Here is a 26012-nt window from a genome sequence, read left to right as displayed (position 1 = left end):
CTTGTTGGTAATGGCAGCTTTTGTTTAGGGACAATCCCTGGATATTGGGAATTTTGGAGGGGGAATCCCATTTTGGCCATGGATGCTTGGTTGAGAAAGGCAGTTCTTTTCCATTTGAAGGAAAGCCCAGAGCCCCAGGGCTCTGTTTCAGGAGTACATGAGAAGAAACCCTCAACATGCCAAGGGCAGTTGGACCAGTCAGGCCAAGCCAATCAGACCTGTTACCTGTTCCCTTGTTTGCATGGGGCCCTGCGGGGTCACACCGGCCCCTTGTTTCCACGGGGCCCTTGCAGTGTCACAAAGGTGGTGTCATATTGGATCCTTGGTTCCATGAGGCCCAGATGTGTCACACTGGCCTCTTGTTTCCATGGGGCTCCATAGTGTCACAATGGTCCCTTGCTTCCATGAGGCCTTGCAGGGTCACAGGGGTTTCCTTGGTGCCACAGGATCACAACGGACCCTTGGTTCCATGGGCACTCACAGTGTCAGAAGGGTCTCCTTGTTTCCATGGGGCCCTGCAGATCCCCTTGATTCAACGAGGCCTCAAAGTGTCAGAATGGCCTCCAGTATTCCAATAGGCCCCACAATGTCACAATGGACCTTTGGTTCCGTGGGGTCCCACACTGTTCCATGAATCCTTAGTTCCATGGGACCCTGTAGCTCCTTGGTTCCATGGTGCCACACAGTGTGACAACTGCCCTTGGCCTGCCAACACTCCATAGTGTCACAATGGCCCCTCGGTTCAATGAGGCCTTGTGGTGTCACAATGGTTCAGTGAGGCCTTTAGTGTCACAAGAGTGTCCATCCATAAGTGTTGGAACCCTGGATGCTGAGAATTTTAACCTTGCTGTGCTGAAAGGCACAGATTTGCAAGAGAACACTGCGTTTGACCTGAGGCTGTGGAGAAGACTTCCAAAATTGATTAACAGCACTGGGGATACAGGTGCGTAGTTGGTTAGAGATGTATACTACCACAGGGTGGAAAACTTAGAGTTTGGGGTTTTAGAACATAGTAATAAATATGAAGCATATGGAGGTTTTAGGGTGGAGACAGGTTCTTCTTATTTACCTTCTTCTTACCTCCTTCTTCATGGGTTTGGGTGATATTTTGTGACTGGACAGAAAATCCTGCATTGCAGGCTTCAAGGGATCAGTTATTGGGTTAAAAGGGAAAATAATTTTGTAAGGACGCAGGAGCCTCCAGGACGGTTTGGATGGATTCAAACGAGAGATCTCTGTTGGTTGCTCTTAGAATATAAGGTTTATTAGGGATGGTGAAAGGTCCTGCCTGGAGCTGCCAGACGAAGCACGTGGCAGGGCCTGAGGTGATGGGGGAGGGGAGAGACAAAGGGAAGAGAGGGTGCTCTAGGAGAGCAGGGATTCCAAGAGGGGGAAGATCTAAGAGAGGGGAAGTCCCAAGAGGGCGTCTGGCCTGCCAGAAATGCCTCCCTTGTGCTCTCCAAGATGCACAGGGAGAGCCAGTGAGCAGGACATTTGGGAGGCAAACCTTCCAAGCCTTTTCTGAGGCCAGGCACACACCAAGATCAGCCAAGACTCTCCACCACACTGCCTGGCCCACCCAGCCCAGCTCTGTGCTGGCCCTGGGCCACAGCAGCTCCCAGCAAGCAGGAGGCAAATGCATCTTGCCAAAAGCTGAAACACAGCAGGCAGGGAAGATGTGAAACGTGAGTGTGTAAAGGCCTTTTAATTCACAGCTCCCACTGAGAGCTTTGGGGCTCACAGATGGACAGAGATGGTTCTGCTCACCCCTCTGTCCAAAGCAGGGGTAACACACGCTGCTGCAGGTGCTTGGGTTGGTCTCTGCAGGTCCAGGTGGATGCCAAACCTGCTCTTCACAGCCTTCTCCCTTCCCCTGCCCCTCTGCCAAGTGCAGCAGGCCTCAAGGACTGAAAGGAGCACAGAGAGCCAAAGGGGGACACTTGCACCTGCCTCACTGGGAGCTCCCTGGGAAGCACTTCCCTTGAGAAGCAAGCCCCTGTCCTCAAAAGGCATTTCCCCAAATGTGCAGCTTTTCTGCTCAACACCAACACACCCTTAAGAAACGCTGGCAAGGCTGAAGGACTTCATGTCCTTTCAGGACAGGCACTCCAGCTCTAGCTGCTATTCCCCCAAGTGCCTTTCCAGGTGGAGGCTCAGACGTGCAGCCCCAGGCCCTCTACAAACACAAGCTGCTCACTGCCTCTTCACCTGCCTCAACTCCTGCCTGCGCCCACGGCACCAAGACCAGGCTGTTCCCAGCCAGAGCCCAGAGCCCTGCTCCCGCAGGACGCTCTTGCCAGCACCTTCCAGGCCTCTCTGCTGTGCACACAGCGCTTTTCATGCCCGCTCCCAACAGGCTCTGGAAGGCAGAGCACAGCCTGGCTGCCTCTGCCACCAGCACAGCCCAAACACAGGCGGAGGAAGAAGCAGCAGGGGCTGTTTTGCGGCCATGCCCAAGAGAGACTGGAAGGGTGCCCTCCCTCTGCTCTCACTTGCTTGGCTTTCTGACTGGCTCTGAGCCTGGGGCTGCCATTCCTCACTTGTGGGCACCAGAACCACAGCCGGGATCCCGGCACTGCCTGACAGCGCTCCGGGCACTGGCAGGGTCGTGCGTCCCAGTCTCGGGCACCGCGCTGCTGCTTCCTTTGCCCTCAGGCACACCCAAAGCTCCCTGCTAAGCCTGGATGGTCGCTGGTTCTGCCCTCTCCCTGATCCTGTGCAGGGATGGAGCACTGCTGAGCTTTCAGGAAGCTATTCCTGAAAACTTCCAGCATTCCAAGCTCCTTTGCCCTCCCTGGAAGCTTGCCATGGAATCCCTCACAGCTGCCTTCAGAGCATACTCAGCTTGGCTCTTCCAAATTCCAGGGGCTCCAGGCTGCTCAGCAAGATCTGCAACTCCACAGGGTTGTGGAACTGCACCTTCAGCACAGGCACCTTTCCAGCCTGATCTGCCCTCGTTCCTCTGTGTGTGTGCACAGAACACGGCGTGGAAGAGAACAGCAGCAGGGGCCTGTGTGTCCCAGGGCCCGGGATTTGCGCCGCTTCAGCTCCACAGAGATGCAGGTAAGGGGGAGAAACCAAACGGTTTATTAATGGAAGGGAAAGGGAAGGGATGAGATGGGGGCCAAAAAAAGGGAATGGGCAGCGTTTGAGGGCTGGAGGGAGGGAGCTGTCAACAGGGAGGGGGAAGGCAGCAGCTATGGGAGCTTGCAGCAGGCACAGCTGTGGCCAGCATCAGGTGTGCCTGGAGCTCCAGTGACATTGAGTCCTGCTGCTCTCTTCACTGTCTCCTGGTACTCTGCTTGGGACCCTGGTTCTCTGAATCCAGCAGATGACCTTAGTTCTGCCCATCTTTGTCCAAAAATTGCCTGAATTTCCAGGTTAGTGGAGGATGGGCTGTCATCATCGCTCATGGCTTCAAGGGCTGGAAGACAGATAAACAACCACAGTGAGAGACCAGGGAATGTGAGACACCACAGATATCTGTGTGACATCACAGGGGCTGTGTGACATCACAGAGATCTGTGTAACTTTACAGGGGCTGTGTGACATGACAGGTCCTGAGTGACATCACAGAGAGCTTTGTGACATAACAGATCCTGTGTGACATCACAGATCCTGTGTGACATCACAGAAACATTTTATGTGACATCACAGAGCTGTGTGATATCACAGGGGCTATGGGACATCACAGAGATGTCCGTCTGACATCACAGAGAGGTGTGTGACGTCACAGAAATGTCAGTGTGACATCACAAAGACCTGTGTGACATCACAAAGAGCTGTGTGACATCACAGATGTGTCCGTGTGATGTCACAGAGAGCTGTGTGACATCACAGAGATGTCTGTGTGACATCACAAAAAGCTGTGTGACCTCACAGGGTCAGTGTGACATCACAGAGATGTCCGTGTGACATCACAGAGGGCTGTGTGATGTCACAGAGATGTCTGTGTGATATCACAGAGAGCTGTGTGGCATCACAGAGATGTCCATGTGACATCACAGAGATGTCTGTGTGACATCACAAAAAGCTGTGTGACCTCACATGGTCAGTGTGACATCAGAGAGATTTCGGTGTGACATCACAGAGAGCTGTGTGATGTCACAGAGAGTTGTGTTACATCACAGAGATGTCCGTGTGACATCACAGAGGGCTGTATGATCTTGCGCCTTCTGGAAGATGGAGTATCGCCCACTCTGTATTGCCCGGAGCACATGCAATGTTTGAAGTGCCAGCTCTGACATGGCACTACTGACATCCTCTGTCAGGCATTCAAGGGCTGCAAGAGAGAGGAACAGAGCCACGGTCAGATCCCGACTCTGCGGGGAGCCGAGGGGAGCCCCCCCTGCCAGGGCCATCCCAGCCGGCTCTTGCCATGGCCGGTAGGGATCAGGGACCAAGGGGATCAGCCCGAAGCTGCTGGCCACGCATCCCCCACGTGTCCCTGAAATCTCTGTGTGCTCTACCTAGGAGAGCAGAGCTCTCCGCAGCTGGGGCAGGGCTTGCAGCTCGCCCCGGCAGCCCCCGCTGGCAGCCCGCTGCCCTGTCTCACCATTGCAGATCAGCTGGAGCTTTTCCTGCTGTCCCCTCAAGCTCCTCCCGGCCGTCCCTGGGAACACAGAGCCTGTCAGGCCCAGCGGCACAGCTCCCTGCCAGCGGCGCTGCCAGCCCTGTGCCCACACGCCCTCCTGGCCCGGCTCGTGGCTCACCCATGAACCTGACGGCGCCTCTCGCAGGGGCTCCTGTGGGCTCTGCAGGTAGGGCAGGGCCCGGCGCAGGTGCTCGGCCGCGCTGCTGCTGTCCTCTGCCAGCTGCAGAGAGCGGCAGGAGGGAAGGGTTGGCCCCGCCGCCCCGCCGGGCCGGGGCTCCATGGGCACCCGGCTCGGGCCGCAGGAGCCTGGAGCAGAGCCCGCGCGGCCTCGGGCTGCAGCAGCGGGCAGGGGCACAGCTGCCAGCCCGCACACCGAGCACCGCGCTCAGGGGGCTTCTCCAGGCTGGGGCTGCGGCTTCCCGGCCCTCCTTACCAGGCACTCGGTGAACTTCCACAGCTCCTGGTTCTTCACCAGCTTTTCAAGATCCCTCCTCTTCAGGAACTCGGCCGCACAAAGCAGTGTTTCCTGAGAAGCCTGGAGAGCAGCAGAGACGCGGAGATGGCCCCACAGCCCAGGGCGCAGGACCCCGTCCCTGTGCCAGGGCCTGGAGGAGGCTGCAGCCTGCGAGGTGCCAGGGCAGGAGGCAGCCCAGCCCCTGCCAGGGGAACAGCAGCAGCTGCCGAGTCCTCACCTGTGCCACTCGCTGGTTCTCATCATGGCAGTGGAAGGAGAGTGGCAGCAGGCTCTGGCGCACGTGTGTCTTCAGGGCCTTTTTATCCTCTTCCAGAAAAAAAATCCAGCATCTCTCGGAAGACAAACATGAAGCACAACTTCACCTGGCTATCCTCCTGTATGAAAGGAAGGAAGAAAGACCTCAGCGTCAACTGCTTCAGGCCCAGCAGGGCACAGCCTGTAAGTGCACAGGGCACAAAGTGTGCGGGTAGCACCCGCTGGCCGTGGCTGGAGGCGCAGAGCCTTACGTTGTCAGAGTGGCAGGAGCGCCTCAGCCAGCTGCAGGGCGAGGGCGCTGGTTATTGGGGCACCATTGCAGAGAAATAAACCCCTGAGGAGAACCGTGGTCATCCTGAGCATGACACTGTCATTTTCCTGCCGGAGCTCCACGAGCCTTTCATGCAGGCTCCACATCCTTATGGCCATCTACTTGTGGAACACAAGTGTGTGAAACACCATCCTGCTGCCACAGGGCCCAGGGGCCAAAGGCCTGTGCCAAAGCACTCTGGCAGCTGCAGCAGGAGGCAGGAGAGCTGGCAGCAGCTGCCTCAGTGCCCCAAGGCCAGCCAAGCCCCAGGGACTGCCTTCCCCAGCCCCACGCTGGCAGCACGGCTTCAGCCCCTGCGCTCTTCTCACCGAGGCACTGGTGGTGCCGAGCACCACGAGGCCTCTGAGTGCCAAGCGACGCCTCCCCCTGCACTCGCTCTGCAGGTTCTTTGACAAGAACTCCAGGACGCTGTCACGGCATTCACTCAGGTTCAGGCGCTCCAGGACCTGAAAGGCACAGGGCAGTGACAGGGGAGCGGCCGGCGGGAGCCCAGAACCGCACAGGGCCGGGCCCAGGCAGCAGCACAGGGCGCGGGCTCCGTCCCAGGCACTGCGGCCAAGAGAGGGCAGAGAGCCGGGAGGCAGCTGAGCGAGGCAGCGCTGGCCTTCAGGCTCACCTCCACAAGGAACGCCAGGGCGGCCAAATCTCAGCATGGCGTGTCTTTGCTGAGCAGCCCGAGCAGCTGGAATGCAATCGCGGAACACACGGCTTCGGATGCGCGGTGCATTTCTCTGACAGGAGGAAATAGGAGCCAAACCCTGAGCCAGCAGGGGCAAACCTCTCCCAGGACTGACTCACAGAGGTCTGGCCTTTCTCCAGCACCCTGCAAGGGGCAGCTGAGCCCTCTGGGAGGTTGCTGCTCTTGGGCACGCTCCTCTCCCAGCCTTTTGCAGCCTCCTTGGCCATCCCTTGGTGACAAGGCCTTCTGGCCCACGGCCACGGGGACTGTGTGGGGCACCTGGGGCACAGGGCACACATGCCGGGGACAGCTGGGGAGCAGGGGGTCTCACCTGGTCAGCAGACCTACAGCACAGTGGTGGGTGTCAGCACAGAGCAGTGTGTCCCAGCCACCCTTGTCTTCCATGGCCACCACCACATCCTCATAGTGCAGTCGGCAGAGCAGGGCCTTCAGGGTCTGCTCTGCAAAGCTGTGCGCAGAGCAAAGCCCGGGTCACACTGGGAGCACTGGCTCCTGCCCAGGGATTTGGCAAGGACAGGAGGACTGGCATGGAGCACCTGCTGGGGTTGGAGGTAAGGCCATGTTGCTGCTGACATCCCTTCCAGAAGGTATCGACCTCCTCTGGCATATCCAGAGTGCTGAAGGGCACTTGGAAGAGAAGATGGACAAACAGGCAGGGGAAATACACAGTCACAATCTGTGGGACACAGGGCAGCTGGAGGATCTTCCACATCACCACAGTTGCCTGCAAAGGACAAAGCCCCTCGAGACAGCGCTCAGTGCCGAGGTGTTCGTGTGGCAGGGCCCGAGCACGGGAGGGAGAGGCCCGGAGAGACGCAGGGGGAGCACCGGGCCTGGTGGCCCTGAAGCTGTCCCAAGGCCAGGTTTCAGCTCAGCGCCTGAGGCAGGGAGACGCCGTGGGGGAGGGAGGATGGAGAGCTGCTGGAGGGGTGGCTTTGGGGCCAGCAAAGGCAGAAACTCACAGCCAGGGCAAGGACAGCCGTGTGGTCCCCATCGGAGGTGCACGTGCTGTGCTCTGGCCAGCTCCCCAGCACATCGAGGAGTACGAGCATGGCCGGCTCTGCAGTCCTGGGCGAGCACATGATGCTCTTCCACATGGCCAAAGCAGCTCTGTGGGGTCAGAGCTCTGTCTCAGAGGAGTCTGGGACACAGCAGCGTGGCCTGGGTGGCAGCGGGGAGCTGAGCTGCTCTGCCAGCCCTGCCTCTGCCCACTGCCCCTCACTGGGAGCATGCAGGCAGCCCAGCCCTGTGGGGACTGGCCCCTGAGGGGAAGGGGGGAAGCATGGCAGCATGCTGGGGGGCTGGCAGGGGCCAGGGCTGGCAAAGGGAGCAGCCAGAGGGCCCTGGAATTCTCTGTTTGTCAGACATCTGGGACAGGCTGTACAGGGTGAAGGGCTGCTGAGCCTTGTGGACACGTGGGCCCTGTACCTGTCACACACCGGGGCCACACGCAGGAGAGCCATCACCACGTCAGAGGGCTGTGCCTCTGTCAGATCCAGAAGGGGCCTCTACAGATTGTACTCAGGAAACTCCTTGGCCATGAGGATGTACCTCACCATGGCAGGCAGCTGGAGAAGGCAGGGGAGATTTGGAAAGCTGCCAGAGGAAGGAATGTGCCCAGCTGCCCCAGAGAAGTGCTTCCCTTGCCACCACACTGCCATGGCCTCAAAGGCTTCCAGGGAGCAGCAGGTGTGGCTTGGGAGGCCAAGCAATTGCTGGGAGGATCAAACCCTGGCCACAGGCTGCTTACTTGCTTTGGGCTGGAAGGACCCTCCTGCACAAGCATATCCAGCAGGGCAGCACTTGGTCTTGGGCTCTGACCACAGCGCCCGTGACGCTGCTCTCTTCCTCCCGAATCCTCTTCATGAATTTGCAAACCATCTGTAGCAGAAGGGCAAGAAGCCCGGGATGTTGCATGGAGTGCTCCGAGCACAGTGCTGGGCTGAGCAGTGCCAGCAGGCCCAGCCCAGGTGGGGATGGCTGCAGGTACCTGCGCTGTTCTGCGGAAGCGGCCACGGGTGCGTTCCTGCTCTCGTGTGCGCTGCACGGCTGCACCTGGCAAAGAGCGAGCGCAGCCCGAGCTGAGGGGCTGCGGGAGAGGCCGGAGAACACAGCCCAGCCCTGCGCTGCCCAGGCAGGGACAGCCCCGCGCCGCCCCAGGGCATGGAGCACGGCTGTGGGGTGTCTGCCCGGCCCCTATTCCATCCTGTCCATGGGCATGGCCCCAGGGGATGGGATGGGATGGGATGGGATGGGATGGGATGGGATGGGATGGGATGGGATGGGATGGGATGGGATGGGATGGGATGGGATGGGATGGGATGGGATGGGATGGGATGGGATGGGATGGGATGGGATGGGATGGGATGGGATGGGATGGGATGGGGCCAAGCTGGCTGCAGGCACCAGCCCTGTGGCCCAGCTCTTCCACTCACCCTTCTGCGGTGGCTGGAGCTGCTCCACCTCTTCAGGCTGCTGTGCTGGGGCAGCTCCAAGGCCTTCTTTCTCCTCCTTCCCCCAGGCCAGCTTGGGCATGCTCGCAGGTCTGTGCTCTGCGTCACTGCCTGGATTCATGGCTACTTGCAGAAGGTGAAAAGGAAAAGGTCTGAGTCAGCAAGTGCTGCAGTTGTGCCTTGAGGGCACCTGCAAGAGTGAAGTCTGGGCAAGGCTACAGGACAGCAAGTCCTGCACTCTGGTCTTGGGGGCTCCAGCCACAAGGACAGGAGACTCCTGTCAAGGACGGTGCAAAGCAAATACCACGGTCTGTCCTCGAGAGCAGCTGCAGAAGAGATGCCTTGGGAAGGCCAGAGGTCACCAAGTGTTCTGGTCTGGCCACGAGGTCACCTGCAGGAGTAATACCTCGGGAAAGCTCCAGGTCAGCAAGGAACGAGTGGCTGTGCGAGGGCTCCTCACAGCACCGCTCTCTCCATCCTGTCCTGTCGCGTGCACAGAGCACTGTGGAGTGGCCTTGTCACTGCCAACACCTTTGCCACAGCATGTCACAAAGGGCCCTTGGATACCCTGTCCCGTTCCATGCCACGGTGACCATGCTGCACCGTGTCACAAAGGGCCCTTGGATACCCTGTCCCGTTCCATTCCACGGTGACCATGCTGCACCGTGTCACTAAGGGCCCTTGGATACCCTGTCCCATTCCATTCCATGGTGACCATGCTGCACCGTGTCACAAAGGGCCCTTGCACGCACTGCCACCTGCCCTGGGGCCACCCCCAGCCCCCCCAGAGTGGCCCAGGTTGGAAGGAATGCCTTGCCCCAGGTGTGTCAGACAGCCCAACAGGATCTTTAGGAACGGCTCAGACCATCAGCAAACGCTGCCCTGCTCTGCGGGCTCAGGGCAGCAGGAGCCCCCAGGGCTGCCGACGCAGCCGCGGCGGGAAGGGCACGGGGCCCTGCACAGAAGCTGGCACGGCCTCCTCGGGACACGTCCCACATGGTGGCCATCCTAAGCACGGCCGTGTGACACAGACCAGGAACGTGTGGGCCAGGGCAGGAATGCTGCTCTGACCCTGGGGCCCGGGGAGCGCTGCTAAACAGTTCTTGGAATATGTAAACTAGCTTGGGAAAAAAGTTTACTATGCATAAGGAACTATGAATATGCAACAGGCTGGTGTAAGGGAAAAGGTATTCAAGGGGTATCTCCGGAGATAACCGTGTGCTCTTGGCTCAGTGCCGAGATGCACCCGGCCCTAACAACCTTTGCTCTATGGCCCTTGTCTCCTCTTGTCCTGCATTAAACTCTTTAAATTTTCACAGCGGAGTGAAGGTGTTTTTCACAGCCCCGAGCGGAGAGCTCTGCCCGGCGGCTCCCGGGAAAGGCGGCGGCGCTCGGCAGCGGCCCCGGCCCGCCCGGCCCGCGGGAATTCCCCGGCCCGGGACAAAATGCTGCCCCGAAGGAGCGCTCGGAACGCCCCTGCGGCTCCTCCCTGCCCTGTGCACCAATGGTGAGGGTTGTTTTCACTTCAGGACCAATAGAGTTAGTCTGTATGAAGCTCTGTATAAAGAGCAATGCATTTTGAAATAAATCAGAGTTTTACTCTCTCCTTCTGAAGTGGAATCATCTCATTCCTGTCCACCCTCAACAGTGTCAGCAAACACACAGCACCGGCCCCTTGGCCCCTGCCCACTCCCAAATCAACACTCCATGAGCAGTGTGACCACTGGCGTCCACAAACAGCTGAAATGGGTCTTCCCCACATCAGGGAGGCTCAACACAGGAGCTACCATAAGGATCTCTTTTAGCTCCTTGAAGCCCTCCTCATCCTGTTTTGTCAGGGATCTGAAGAGTCTCCAGCGTCACTGGACCCTTTGGTTCTGCCTGCATCTAGAAGTGCCACAGATGTGCCAGGTGGGGCCAGTGACCCATATTCCAAGGGCAGTGTAGGCAGGAGGGCATGAATGAAGAAAAGCCATCCCCACTTTCAAACCCTACCAAAGACACCATAAATGTCACTTTGTACCTTTAAGAGACAGCTGAGAACTCAGAAGGAAATGCTGAGCATATTCACAGGGTGAAAAAGAAGGGAATCTTCCAGGCAAATTAAAGTTTCAGAAGCTTTATTTTCAATCCTAATCTATAATTCTTCTCTACAATCCTACTCTACAAAACTACTCTTCAGTCCTATTCTTAGCTGGTTATGGAAGAAATGGTCCTGATGTGATTATCACAGTATTTGCTTCACCTTCCTCCTCTTCACTGAAATAATAAGTGCTGCCAGGGTAGACGCTGGCTTGGCTGATAGCAGTGGATGCTGCTCACAGGAAAACAAACAACAAAAACCAATAAAGTATGACTTTCTAAGGTCAGTGCTTCACAGATTCAATCAGGATTCCTCTGTTACTTAGAAAGACCCAGAAAGAGGAGTGATGGGACCGTAGGAGCGATGGAACCATCTGCTCCCCAGTCACAATGTGCAAGACCTTGCCATCACAGGCAAACATGCCCAGAATCCCACTCATCCTTTTATTCTGGTTTCTCCATCCTGCTGGGACTTTTGCCTTGCCAGTGCTTTCTGTCCCTGGGGTTCCTTCCTTTCAGGAAACTCCAATGACTCACATAGGTCCCTGTCTTTGAAAGACAGGCACCATGCTCATTTCCACAGGAGACAGAGCAGTGTCTCTCTTGGTACCTTCCTTCCCAGCAGGGCCAGCCGAGGGGCGCTGGGTCCTGCAGTTCTCTCTTTGCCACACAACCTGGCAGTCAGCCTGGGCCAGTTCCCCTCTGCCTGAGCGTGCCAGGCAGCAGACGGGGCTGGGGCAAGTCCTTCTCAGCTGTCCCTGTTTGTGTGCCAGAAGCCTCTAAAGGTGGGGTGGGGGGCACAAACCAGGGCCCCTCAGAGGCTCACAGTGAGGCCCCACAGCCCCTCCTGCTCACAGCCAAATCTCTCCAGACTGCTCTGCCAGGACTGGCAGCCTTGGGTTCCTCTGCCACCATTTCATGGCTCTGTACTCTGCATTGTTCTACTTCAATTCTTTTGCTGTTAGGTAAAACAGAACACACCACCCAGTTCCAAAACAGGGCAACAGAGACAGTCAGAAAATGGAGCACCTGTCCTCTCAGGAAATGCAGAGAGAGGTGGAGTTACTCAGTTTTGTGAGGAATGGGACCCAGGCAGACTTTATTGCTGCTTTGCAAGACTTCAGAGTGGCTTTGAAGAAAGTGGGGGACACCTTTTTTAACAGGGCCAGTTACAATAGAATGTGGGTGAATAGTTTAAAACACAAAGGGGATCTAATCAGAGTAGGTCTAAGGAAGACCTTGTTTACTCGGTGCATGGTGCCACCCTGGCACAGGTTGTCCCAGGAGCTTGTAGGTTCCCCATCCCTGCAATCTTCCAGGTCAGGTGGGACAGGGCTCTGAGCAACCTGATCTCTTTAAAGATGTCCCTGCTCATTGCAGGACACTTGGACCAGAGGACTTTACAGAGCCCTGCCAGCCCAGCCCAGCCCAGCCCAGCACTGCTCAGCATTTTCATTTGAAGAGCACCAAGAGTGGAGGTGAGGAGGAAGGGGGCTCATCTGATGCCTCGGGCCTCACTGGAGGAGGAGCCCATCCCTCGGACACTCTTTCACCTGCAGCCCCTTTGCGTTTTACCTGCAGGAGCTCGTCGGCAGACCAGCGCCGCTCCTCGTCTCTCTGCAGGCAGCAGCTCAGGAAGTCACGCAGCCAAGCCGAGAGGAGCCTGGGCTGCCGCAGCTGAGGCGTCCCTGCTGTGGCTCTCAGGTGTTTAGTCTGGAGAAAAAGGGAACACGAGGCTCCACCTGCTTCTTTCCCATCTGTAACTGCTCTCCCAGAGCCCATTGTTTAACCTCCATTCTGCAGTGGCAGTTTCTGCCCTGGCAGAGACCCAGAGATGACTTTCCTTTACCAACAAAAAGCCCAAACTCTGATGCAGCCACAACTTTGCCAACATCCTGCCAATCTTGCCTTGGTAGCCGATTTCATTGACTGACCTAGTTAGTGGGAACTACATCAGCAAAAGCACATCTCCTTCTCTGAGGATTCACACCAGCTGGACAGCCTTTTTGGAAGGGGGACTTTGCTATGTTAACTAATTCCAAGGATTAGTACATGAACGGCATCTCTGCAGTGCTTGTTGGTCCCTTAAGCACAGTTGCCATAGAACAAGACTCATCAAGTTTTTAGTCCTGTTCTTGAAAACAATGGTAATTGGAAGAAAAGAAAGGAAATCCATCAGTTAATCCCCAGGTAAGGAAACAAACATTTACAATCTCATATTCAACACAGACACATTAAGATGCATGCACAAATCTATTGGGATGAAGATGCCTGCTTGGGCACACAGGAGCCACCTGCAGCTCTGTGTCTCAGCAGTCTGAAAATTTCAGCTTCCCTTATGCAGCAAAAGAAAAATTTTTCCTGCTCAGAAAAAGGAGAAATGCCCTCCCTATGGACACCCTATGTTCATTTGGCTTCTCAAGTCAATGCATGAATGGTAGGCCCATCCCAGAAAATGCCAGGAAACAACAGGAGGTTTTGGCAGGCTCTCCCCCTCACAAGGTCCGGCTTGGTGATGTGGAGAACGTGGCTTGGGCTATGAGAGAAACATGGTCACTAAGTGTTTCAGCAACACTGCACAAGAAGCAGAAGAGACTCTGTGGCCTTTGCAGCCTCATGCTCAGGTTTCAGGCATGTTTCCCAGTGAGCAGAAACTGCACAGGGGGTTACGTTAAGCTTAAGGAATGCACAATTTCTTACAGGCAAACATTTTCCCAGCATTTTCCACTGCACTCTGTTTCCAGCAGACATCCCCACCCTGTTCCATGCCCCTGGCAGAGCCCTGCACCTACTATCCACGGGCACCAGGGAAGGGGGCAGTCACACAGGAGACAGCCCGCTGCGCTGGGCAGCAACCAAAGCCCTGCCAAGTCGCAGCTGCAGGCCTGTATCTGCACAGGGTGCTCTGGCTGCCCCACTCCTCGTGGAGTTTGGCTGGAAATGCAATTGCACGTTCTGCCTCAGGTAGCAGCACCATGGCTGTGCAAACAACAGCCAGGGGCCGTATTCCAAAGGCACTGCAGTGTGGAGGAAGGGATGCCCTAGAGATTGGGAAATGAAACAACACACTTTCCAGACAATATAAGTATAGGAGCTAAGATCAAATCTGGTCTTTAACTGGAGGCCTCCAGGGACAGATAGGGAAAAATATGGGACCACCCCACATAGGGCCAATGTGGTTTTATAAGTTTGGGAAACTAGCATAATTGACAGGAATTCCCAATTAGAAGCACAAGTAAAGGGGAAATCTCCCCCCTTTGGTTCCACCTCTTCTGGAGCCCCTCTTTCTTTGTGACTAGCTCTACTAGCTGTACTGGCTACAGTTAGTTTATGGAAAAGTGTAGTTCTCCATGTCTTGAGAACCTGTTTGAACTTCAGTTCCCAGAGGAGGCAGGATAGGATAGGAACCTTTGGAAGGTGTTTTGCCTTTCTGCCTATCAGGGGAGGAAAAATACTGAAGTTACATAGGAACTAGATAATTATAAAACAGTCTACAAAGCCATGCATAACTATGAAGGAAATCTAAAAGCAAAAATCATTTTGGCATCAGAAGGAGACCCTTCCCCAATCCCTAACCATACCAAAACCACCACAAATGGGACTTTCCATCTTGTAAAAACAATGGACAATTCTGAAAGTTAACGTAGAGTTTATTCACAGGGTGACAAGGAAGGGAACCTTCCAATGGAGTTGAGGTTTGATAGAGTTTTTATTCTGAGTCCCACTCACTGGAGAGAGCCTTCCTGAAATGGTCATCACCACCTCCTGAACTCCCTCCATTGCTTCACTGCGATGATCAGAGATGCCCATCTGGAGAGAGGCTCGACTGGCTTCAAATACGGATACAGCCCAAAGGGAAAGCAACAACAACAACAACAACAAGAAGGGAACCATTACTTTGCAAACTCAGTGCCTCACAGGCTCAAGAGAGATTCCCTGGTTCCCAGAAATACACAGAAATAGGATGGACAGGACCTTTTGCACTTCTGCCTTCCTGTCCAGGACCTTGCTATGGCAGGCCAGTATGGCCCATAGTCCCACTAATGTGTTCATCAAGGGATCTCCAGCAGCAGCAGTGGCGCAGCTCAGAAACCATCAGGCAGCAGCTCCCATTCCCTGTGCGTGCATGGGAGCAGGGCCAGCACTGCCAGGGCCAGGGCGGGCAGAGAGCACGGGCAGCGCTGATCCCAAGGAGCCACCGCTCTGACACTGCCAGCAGGACCCGCACTGAGACGAGGGCTCGGGAGGTGCCATGGGCACTGAGATGGTTTTTGCAGTGCATGAGGCAGCTCAGGTGCCTGCCTGAGCCTTGAGTAGGCAGCAGGCAGCTCTGACAGCAGCACCATATGGCCAGAGAGCTGCTGTGTTTCAGACTCACAGCAAAGCCCACCCAGCAGGACAGCTTCCATGTCAGAGCTGCAGACCCGCTATCCTGTTACCTTGGTGGTATCCCAGGGCAAAATTTTGGACAGCTGTGACAGAGAATCTGTTCATCCAAGAGACTGATGACTCCACTCACAAGGAGCTCAGCACAAGCAGAGCTTGGGCAATCCCCGTGGGACCAGCTGAAGATGCCATTGCAGCTGAGGGGACAGGATCAGTGCCTGTAAAGGGACAATTCTAGTGAAGTACTAAGGCCTGAACAACAGACCCTCGGCCAAAGCTGACCTCCAGATGAACCTTCCAACCAAACGTTATATTTATAATCGTTTATAAACAAAATATGCATGATCATTACCAGTATGATGTATGTATCTGCTCATTAGTGAAGCAGGTGTTTACCTTTCCACACTTAGAAGCTAGACAAGGCCACAAAATCAGATCTCTCTCTATCTGGCTTTGTTTGAAGGTATAGGGTCAAAGCAAACTCCCTTGGTTCCTCCCTGAGCCCTGGCCAAGGGGAGGATGAAACCAGATGTTCCCGCACTAGAAGTTATGGTACCTTGTTTATTCATCAGTATAAAATCTGGGCCCTCTCACAGCAAAGTTGGCAGCCTCACCTGAGGGTGGGCAAACCACATAGGAATTCCCAGTTACTGGGAGTGCTTCTCCAATCCTTTGGTGTGACAGGGCATCCCCAGCTGATGTGTGTGTCAGGACAATGGTCAAGTATTAGGGTAACTGGTGATGTATCTTTCGTAGTAATAATCCGGTGCATTGCTTAGCTTATCCTTTTGTTCTTCTTTGCTGCTTTGCCCTACAGTAAATGGCACTTCTTCCTTAAATTGCTGTGGGTGTCTTTGTTGCTGACCCTGCCAGCAGGCCATTCCCTTCAGAACTGGACATGGTGGAGCCCTTCCAACACAGAACATTCTGTGATCCGTGCTCACTTCTACAAAGTTTGCTCAGAATGAGTTTCAGCTAAAACATATAGCGCGTCCGGTCCGCTCCGACTGAGTCGGGGACTTCGGGCACGCTATGATGGTAATAAAGAGAAGGAGTCTTCCACCAGGCGGGGTCTCTCAGGTGGCTTTATTCCGAGGGTTTATCGAGGGAAGGCGAGGAGGGTGAAGGGAGACAACCACTCAGAGGGCGAGCCAGCTCTGAGAGCCCCGAACCAGGGCGGGGCAGGGTTTATAACTGTAACAGGGAAGGAGGGTCAAGGGGTAGAGCATCCAACCGGGTGAGAGTATGAGGGTGGAGTCAACGGAGAGTGACATGGCAACGGCCAACTGGGATAGAGGGAAGGAGTGGTTTCGGGGGAGGAACCAATGGGGGTACAAAGAACTTAGAACTTTCCAGAACAAGGGGAAGGAGTACAAAATGATTGACATAAACTGGGGGAAGGGAGAACAGATAACAAACAACTGGGAAGGCGGGAAAACTACACATCAGTGGCCTCCCATGGCAAAGCAGGGAGGTCACTAGCCACACCCCCTCCCACATCTCCCCCGTCTTTATTAACTAAATAAGCGGAACCGAAAGTCTTAACTAAATATTGTTTAAAAATGGCTAAGGCAACGAAAATAAGGAAAATAATAACTAAAATCCAGATAAGTCCTTTAACGATGGGGGCTGCCCATCCGGGGATGCCCCACTGCGAGAATGTCTTGTCTATAGGGTCAGCAGCCGATGGATTCTCAGTCTTTAAGTCTTTTACTTGCTCTTTTATCTGTTGGATGTGGGCCTGGATGGATTTGCTTCTTGATGACAGATTGAAGCAGCACAGCCCGTCAAAGTCCTCGCAGCTGTGGCCATGGGCTAAGAGTAAAAAGTCTATAGCAGCCCGATTTTGCAGGGTTGCGTGCCTGGTGGTCTGTTCGTCCGCCAGGAGGTCTGAGAGGGCGGCCGACGTAGCGTTGGCATTCTTGTTTACCCAGCACTCCAGGTGAGAAAGCTCACCAAGGGCTTTTGCTGCTGCGTACCATGGAAGGAATATGGACGCAGCGATTCTCTTTGTCTTGCCCCAATTGTACAACTGTGAATCACAATTTGAGTCGAATTGGTCGTATGAACGTTTCTTGCGAGCCAATTGTTTTTCCTTCCTCCATTCTAAAATCTGGGTTTTATTCGGAGTGAGAGTCGCAAGCTTGCCAAGGCTACATGGTCCTCCCTGGAGCCGGGATGGAATGCCTGACCATACTCTGTCTCCACAGATAAGAAACATCCCCTTGGGCAACACCTTAGGACGTGTGGAAGAAACCGAAACTACCTGGCTGGTGTAATTGCACCAGGTTTGGCTATTATATTTTTTGCTTAAAGGTGTTACATCCTTTCTGTATGTATTCTTGGCCAAGTCAATTCCATGCCAATTCTGACTTGGCCTTCTATAGTAAAATTTTACGCAGTATTCTGCGTGAGAGGACCCCAGCAGGTCCAATTCTTGGGGTTCCTCTTTACTGTTTGATAGAATTTTTGTCCACTCGTCCCAAGTGTCGACCGGGTTGGGTCTCTTACCCGTGGTTCGGAGTAGGTCGGAGTTGAAGACTGGCCAATCGTCGGCAACCAGGGGAACCCCCACCAGGCATGTGGACAAGGGGTTGTCCACACTGCCCATGGCCAAACATAGATTGTCCTGCTGCAAGGACTTGGCGAGCGTGACCCACACGTTCTCTTTCGGCTGCTGAACAATCCATCCTTCCGCCGCTTGCAGCCACAAGATGACAAAGGCCACGGCGACGGCCAGCTGGGTGCAGTGGGGCGATTCCTGATGTTTCTCCCGGATTGGTGACATGTGGGCAGCCATCCTTATTCTAATAACGCAAGAGAAAAACGTAAATAACAGAAGAGGTTTGGTTCCCTCCCCTCTCCACTCCCCCTTTTTGGTTAAAAGGTAAACAATTTAGGGCACTGGGGTATAGGGAAAGCGGGTAAGGTAAGGGGGTAAGGGAAAGGTAACTGGAGGGGATGGGGTATTTTGAGATGTCGAGTCCGGTGGGTGGTACAGTCTGGTGATGAGGACTCAGGACACCAAGTTGGGACGGCTCCCGGTCCTCTTCTTCTTTCGTCTTCTCCATGCGACTGCGTCGTCCGGTGTCGTGGGAGACGCAGCCTGTGGGTTCTGTGGCGACGGTGGTTCTGCATCTGGGGCATCTTCCAGGAATGGCTTCACGTATTTTCCCGGAATCCATTTTGGGCCATTAGCTGTTGAAACACAGGCATACCCTCTCCCCCAGGTTATTAAGGGAAAGGGCCCTGTGATGGCTCGGGATTCCGGGTCCCGGACAAGGACCGGTGGGCGCTCCTTTAAAAGTGCTCGCGTGGTGTTTGTAAAGTGCCTGATGACGGGCGGGTCTGGCTCACGGTCGGTGCAGTTTAAGAAATTCAGTACATAAAGTGCTTTACAAAGGCGCTCGACCGGAGTCATGGACAACGCCGCGTCATGTTGCTGATCGAGCAATCTTTTGAGTTCTTTGTGGGAGCGCTCCACTATGGCCTGCCCTGTGGGATTATGTGGAATGCCGGTGGTATGTTTGATACCCCATTGCTGCAGAAACAGTTCGAATTGTTTCGAGGTGAGTCCCGGGCCGTTGTCGGTCTTAATTGCCTTCGGGACTCCCAGTGTCGCGAATGCCATGAATAAGTGTTTTTTCGCATCTTTCGTCTTTTCTCCAGTATGGAGAGAGGCGAAGATGGCACCTGAAAATGTGTCAACTGACACATGTATGTATTTGAGACGGCCAAAAGCATTGTAGTGTGTCACATCCATCTGCCACAGCTCCAAAGCTCCCAGTCCCCGGGGGTTAACCCCGGACGCCACTGGTGGAAGGGCGAGGGACTGACAGCTGGGGCAAGTGGCGAGGATGGCCTTGGCCTGTTCCTTCGAGATTTTGAATTGCCTGGCAAGGGCAGGGGCGTTTTGGTGGAAGAACGCATGGCTGAGCCTTGCCTGTGCAAAGATGTCTGGGACGGTATTAGTAATTGCATGTACAGAAGAGGATGTGGCGATAATCGCTGCTAAATGGTCTGCCCTCCGGTTACCCTCAGCGATGGCTCCTGGCAGGTCTGTGTGCGCCCGGACGTGCATTATGTGATAGGGTTGCTCGCGGTGGGAGATCAGCCAAATTAATTCCGTGAGCAACCCGAACAGTTTTTTGTTTTGAATTTCTTTGAGCATGGCATGTTCTGCTCGCTCTGCTATCCCGGCTACATATGCCGAATCAGTGACCAGATTGAAAGGTTGTTGGAATTTCTTGAATGCTCTCACGACCGCAGCAAGTTCTGCGATCTGGGGGGAACCCTCAACGATTTGGATATCAGACTCCCACTTCTGACTCTCCGGGTCCTTCCAAGTGATCACTGATTTGTGGGATTTTCCCGATCCATCAGTGAACACGGTGAGAGCATCTTTAATTGGCGTTTTGCTTTTGTAAGATTTTGGGGCCAAATAGAAGGTATCCTTAAACAGTTTATGTTTAGGATAGTGTATTGAGATCTGGCCGGGGTAGCTGTCTAAGGAAATTTGTAAATTTTCGTTTGTTTGTAGAAGAGATTCTAATTGTTCCAAATTTAAAGGGACATAAATGCACGCCGGATCGCACCCTGCGAGGGTCCGGAGGCGTTGCCTGCCTTTAATGATGAGTTTGGCCATCAATTCAGCGGGTGTGGAGATGGTCTTTGGGGGCTGGTGCGGAAGGAACAGCCACTCGATGATGAGGAGTGGGTCCTTACGCCCAGCATCCCACTGAAACAGCAACCCATGGAAGTTTGGGCACTTACCCAAGATGGCAAGGGTAATAGGAAGGACCCGGTCCACACGGTGCGCCTGGCGGGATCTGATGGCTTCCGCGACTCTCTCCAGGGCTCCCTTCGCGGCAGGTGTCAGCTCGCGTGGAGAAGCCAGGTCGCCGTCTCCTCGCAGGAGTTCGAAGAGGGGCGCCAGTTCCTCCGTGGTGAGTCCCAGGAGAGGTCGGATCCACGTGATGGTACCGCAGATCTGCTGCAGATCCCGCAGGGTCCGTGGGTCGTCTTTGATGGTCACAGACTGGGGCGCGACGGTCCTTCCAGTGATGGTGATGCCCAAATACTTCCATGGGGCGGAGAGTTGGATCTTCTCCTCCGCGATCTGGAAACCCGCATCCTTGATGGCTTTTATTGTCTTATTAAGTGCTGCGCGGAGGTAGGTGGTCGTCTCCGCGCAGACAAGGACGTCGTCCATGTAATGTAATATGATGGCTTCAGGGAAAAGTCGGCGGACTGGCGAAAGAACTTGTGCTACAAAGGTCTGGCAGAGCACTGGAGAATTTTTCATTCCCTGGGGCAAGGTGGTCCATTGATACCTTTTATAAGGTTCCGCCCGATTGATGGATGGTACGGAAAAGGCGAACCTGGGGGCATCTCCAGGATACAGGGGGATGTTGAAAAAGCAGTCCTTGATGTCAATGACTGCGAGCTGCCAATCCCGGGGAAGCATGGAGGGTGAGGGAAGCCCAGGCTGGAGGGGGCCCATGTCTTCAATGACATCATTTACCCTGCGGAGGTCCTGGAGCAGGCGCCACTTGTCTTTGCCTGGTTTTTTAATTACAAAGACAGGGGTGTTCCAAGGGCTGGTGGAGGGTATTAAATGCCCAAGGCGCACCTGCTCCTCTACCAGTTCATTGAGCGCCTTTAATTTTTCCTCCACAAGGGGCCACTGATCCACCCACACCGGAACATCGGTCTTCCAATTCAACTGTGGGGAGGTGCGCTCCGCAGTGGCCCACACTAAAAATCCCACGCAGGGCTAGGGATGTCAAGGCGGGCACCCCACTGGGACAATACGTCCCTGCCTAATAGCATGATGTTGGAAGAAACCACAAATGGTCGAATTGTGGCTATTTGTCCCTCTGGTCCCTCCACACTTACCAAGCGTCGGCTACGCATGGAGTTGACAGCTCCGCCCACTCCGGAGATCGTGCCACAAGGGGGCACCAACTCCCAGTCGCGGGGCCACTTTGCCCTGGGAATGATGGTGACATCCGCCCCAGTGTCTGCCATTAGGTCCATCGCCACCGACTTTCCCTGTAACGAAAGCACAGTCCGGATTATTGGTCTTTCTTTAGTTACATTTTGAGTCAGAAAAACATGAATGTCCTGTCCAGAGTTCCGCTCAGAGAGGTCGTTTGAGTCCAGCAGATAGAGCAGGGCGAAGGGGAGTCCTCTGCCCAAGGTGTAGGGGGGCTCATGGCAGGTGACCGAGACCGTTACCTCGGACCCCGGTGGGACACACACCACTTCAGGGATGATGGAGATCCTGTCGGGTGTGTGCCTTGCGTCTCCTACAATGAGGACGGTCGCCTCGCCCTGGCAGTGAGGGGGCTCCAGGAACCCCGCGGGGACTCTCACCAGGTCCTCATCCTGGAAGGTGACAGTCATGGAGCTCTTGAGGACCTGGCGGCGGCCGGGATCTAAGTTGGCCGTTCTTCGGAGGAGGCGAAGTCCGTCGTCGGTGCTCCGCCAATCCTCCGAAACTGTCCCCTGGGCCATTGATCCTCCCGGATAGTAGGGAGGCTCGGGCGCTGAGAAGGGCCATTTGTTGTCCTCACGCGGCCCCTCCTCGCGCTCCGCGGCCCGTTTCCCGCCGGCTGGTATGGCGGGAAAGAGTTCCTTGGTGGGGGTCTTGGGGAAGGCATATACGGGTTGTAAAACTGCTCCGGGGGCCAGTGTGGGCAGTTCGCTTGTATGTGGCCCATCTGGCCACACCCGAAGCAGCGCACAGTGTTCATATTTAACATTGCCTCCCCCACCCCTTTACTCACTGCCATTGCGACCGTTACCTCTGTAGATGTTGCTTTGACGCATGCCTCCACCATCTGGGAGATGGTGGGCTCGGGGTCCTGCGGCAACGCCCTCAAGATCTTCTTGGTCTCCGCAGAGGCGTTGGTCACTGCCATCTTTCGGAGGAGCTCTTCCCTCGCCGCAGGGTGCTCTATCTGCCTGTCTATGGCCTCTCTGAGGCGGTCGACAAATTTGATGAAGGACTCGTCCGGTCCTTGGAGAATGGTTGAAAAACTTTGGGAGGGAGTTCTGCCGTCCGGTATTTTCAGTAGCGCGGCACGGCCAGCCTCTCTGATGTCATCGAGGAGCGCTATTGGTAGTTGGATTTGGTCCTCTGGCTGGCCGAACTCTCCATCTCCCGCAACAGCCTCCATTACCTCGTCACCCGTGCCCAGGGTCGCTGCTAGGTTGTGCTTTATAATGAGAGGTTTCAGCAGCTTTTTCCACTGAACCTCCCAAAGCAGCAGTTCCGTGGGGGACAACAGGGACTTGGCAATGTACTTGATATCATGCTGTACCAATGTCCGTCCAGAAAAGGTAAGGTCCAAAACATTTTTAAAGAATGGCGACTCGCGGCCATAGTCTTTTGCCGCCTTCCTCAGCTCCTTCACCTCAGCGTATGGTACTTGCTCCCACCGGGGCCGCTTTCCCCTCTCCCTTATCACCGGTGCCGCAAAAGGCCCAAGGTCACGGGCGAGGTCTAAGTCCCCGTCCTCGATGGCCGCTGCCCGTATCTTAGCCCACCCGCCTCCCGACCTAGGTGTGGGCCGGGGGCTGTCCCTGTCCTCATCCTCTTCGGAGGATGAGGCAGGACGGGTGAGGGCCTTGAACCTCTCCCTGACCGTTGGGCTCCGGTGGCGTGGAGCCCTGCAGGCCAAGATGGCCTGCTTCCGGCCAGGCCGACTTCCGGTTCCGGTAGCGTGGGAATCGGAAGTGGCTGGAGAGGGGGAGGCGGGGCTAGGCCCACCTCCCGGGGCGGGGCCTTCCGGCAGGGAGTTCCCACCCACAGGGGCGTGGCTTTCCTGTAGGCCGGTCCCTCCCACTGGGGGCCCACCCAGGGGCGCGGTCAAGGGGACAGAGGGGGCGGGTCCCGACGATGACACCATCGACGCGTCAGATGGGGCGGGACCCGACGCAGGGGCGGCACTCGACGGAGGAGGGGTCAATGGGGAAGTGGCGGGAACCCGAGGGGAGTAGGGAGGAGCTGGGACGCCATTTTGTGGCGCTTCTGATGCCAGCTCGGCCATGCGGCCGGCGCCATTTTGTGATTGATGCTGGCACAGATTAGGTATTGAACAGCAGGGTTTTAAACTGGGGACAGGGGTCTGAGGGTCTTGGGGCGAGGAAAGGGTCGAACTGGGGTGGCCAGTCCCAGGTCGAAAAGAGGACAGGATGGGACGGGGAGCAGCAGGGAGACGGTGGCAGCCCTGTGCCGGACTTTGGCAGGGTCTGCTGCCCGACCCACCCTTAGGGGAAAAGGGGTTAGGAGTGGGGGGGACGGAATGAGGGTTAGGAAAACTGGGGGCCCAACTCTCCCGTTTTTGTTTAAATAACGTAAAAATAGAATGAAATAAAGGAAAGAAACGTCCCACTTTAAAATTCCCCTTAACTTGTAAATCGTATAATAAACGCCCAACTTTTCCCCAAAACTGAACCGAGTTAAAATCTTCCTGCGCAGTGTCAGGAAGGTGGTCAAAAATTAAGTTAATTAAGGCTTTTAAATCCCTTTTGTTAAAAGAAATATTTCCCAAAACGAGGGAAGACTTAACATGGGAATAAAAATCCCGCCGAGCCGGAGACATACGGTTGCCCATTATGTCAATACGGCTAAAAATTCCCCAAGGAGGCAAAGGAGAAACAGAAAAGAAAAGAGACGGGGTCAGGTGCCAGACGGGGCACGAAAAACTCACCACAACGGACGCCCGTCGAAAAGAAGATGGCCTCAAAGGGGGGTGGAAGCGCTGCAGGTCCGGAGTGCGAGGGAGCTTCCGCGAAGCTGCTGTTCCTGCTCCTCCGGGTGTCTGCAGCCCACGAGGCGAGGGGTCTTCAGAAAACGAAGCACCGTCGTCCGTGGAACCACGTCCGAACGGCGCTTGAAATCCTCGGGCAGCCGGCTCACGGAGTCGAAGCTGTCGAGGAGACGCTCTCCGCTTGACTCCGTGCAGGGGTCAGCGTGTTCGGGCGCCAGTTATAGCGCGTCCGGTCCGCTCCGACTGAGTCGGGGACTTCGGGCACGCTATGATGGTAATAAAGAGAAGGAGTCTTCCACCAGGCGGGGTCTCTCAGGTGGCTTTATTCCGAGGGTTTATCGAGGGAAGGCGAGGAGGGTGAAGGGAGACAACCACTCAGAGGGCGAGCCAGCTCTGAGAGCCCCGAACCAGGGCGGGGCAGGGTTTATAACTGTAACAGGGAAGGAGGGTCAAGGGGTAGAGCATCCAACCGGGTGAGAGTATGAGGGTGGAGTCAACGGAGAGTGACATGGCAACGGCCAACTGGGATAGAGGGAAGGAGTGGTTTCGGGGGAGGAACCAATGGGGGTACAAAGAACTTAGAACTTTCCAGAACAAGGGGAAGGAGTACAAAATGATTGACATAAACTGGGGGAAGGGAGAACAGATAACAAACAACTGGGAAGGCGGGAAAACTACACATCAGTGGCCTCCCATGGCAAAGCAGGGAGGTCACTAGCCACACCCCCTCCCACAAAAACACTTGAAATTATTTGCTGAACTTAGAGTTGATAGATAGTTCTTGTTGGTAAGTAATGGAGGGAGGGAACAGCTTTGTGTGTCCTTTTGGGGTGTGTCCCAATTTTCTGGCGTCCTCCCTCCATTTTGGGATATCATACCTCCTTTTTGGGTATCTCCACCCAGCTATTTTGGCTTCCACTCCTTCCACTTTGGGGTCCCCTTTAACTTTGTGCACCCCATCCCCATGTTCCACACATGCCAGCGTCCCCAGTGTGAACTGAATGGCCAGCAAGGGACTGGGGAAGGCTGGGACCCACAGTGATGTCCGTCATCCCTCCTGGTTACACACAGGACTCCTCGGCCCTTTCTGGGGTGCCCTGGATTGCCAAGGTCACGGTGAGGAAGTGTCTTTGCTGCCATCCTGTGCAGGATCATGCTTGGCCCATTATGGCCTCATGTCCCCTGTCTCTCATTGTCCTCTGACATTGCCTGTGTCCCTGCACCCCTCTCAAGAGCAGGACTTTGGCACCAACCCCAACGCTCCAAATCCACACGTTGGCTCTGTCCCTATGGAATCCCGACACGTACTTTATGGACAAGAATACCCCTTACTTAATCTAATAATTGATACCTGGCTAACAAGATAATGACCCCTCACTCTCACTTGTTTGCCCCCTCCTTTTTTCTTTTAGATGCCAAGGAAACTAGATAATGCTTGAGCTATGCTAAAAGCTGTGCAGAAAGAAGTAGTTACATTGTACCCAGGGATGGGAATGAAGCACTTTCTAGAAATCAGCAAATTTAGCAGAACAAGCTAACTGCAAAAGGCTAATGAACCACTGGCTATTTGACCAGACAATCTTGTAGAGCATGTGCAGAAACAGAGGTTAAAAAATTGAAGCCCAAGGAAGCCTTCTGAGCCTTCATCCAAAATGACCAGCAGGAGGCTGACAACTGTCATTAAGCCCAGAGTGACACAAGCTCACCAGGAGACTGAATTGCAGAAGACAAAAGTTTAATACAAAAGCTCTGTCTTTTATAGACAGGTTTGACACATTCTACTTGGTTGGCTAATTAACGAAAACATCTTTCTTACAAACAGTCCTTAAGAAGAACAGAAAATCAGAATAGAAAAACACCACCTGCCGGTTGTTTATACTAACAAGTTATCATCATTTTTGCAACTCCCTAAAAGGTCTCACAAGCCGCTGTGAAAAACGAATGTCGTTTCTCCCT

This window comes from Taeniopygia guttata, chromosome 32 (genome assembly GCF_048771995.1).
Source record: "Taeniopygia guttata chromosome 32, bTaeGut7.mat, whole genome shotgun sequence".
In the NCBI taxonomy this organism is placed as follows: Eukaryota; Metazoa; Chordata; class Aves; order Passeriformes; family Estrildidae; genus Taeniopygia; species Taeniopygia guttata.
Note: the sequence above shows the minus strand (reverse complement) of the source record.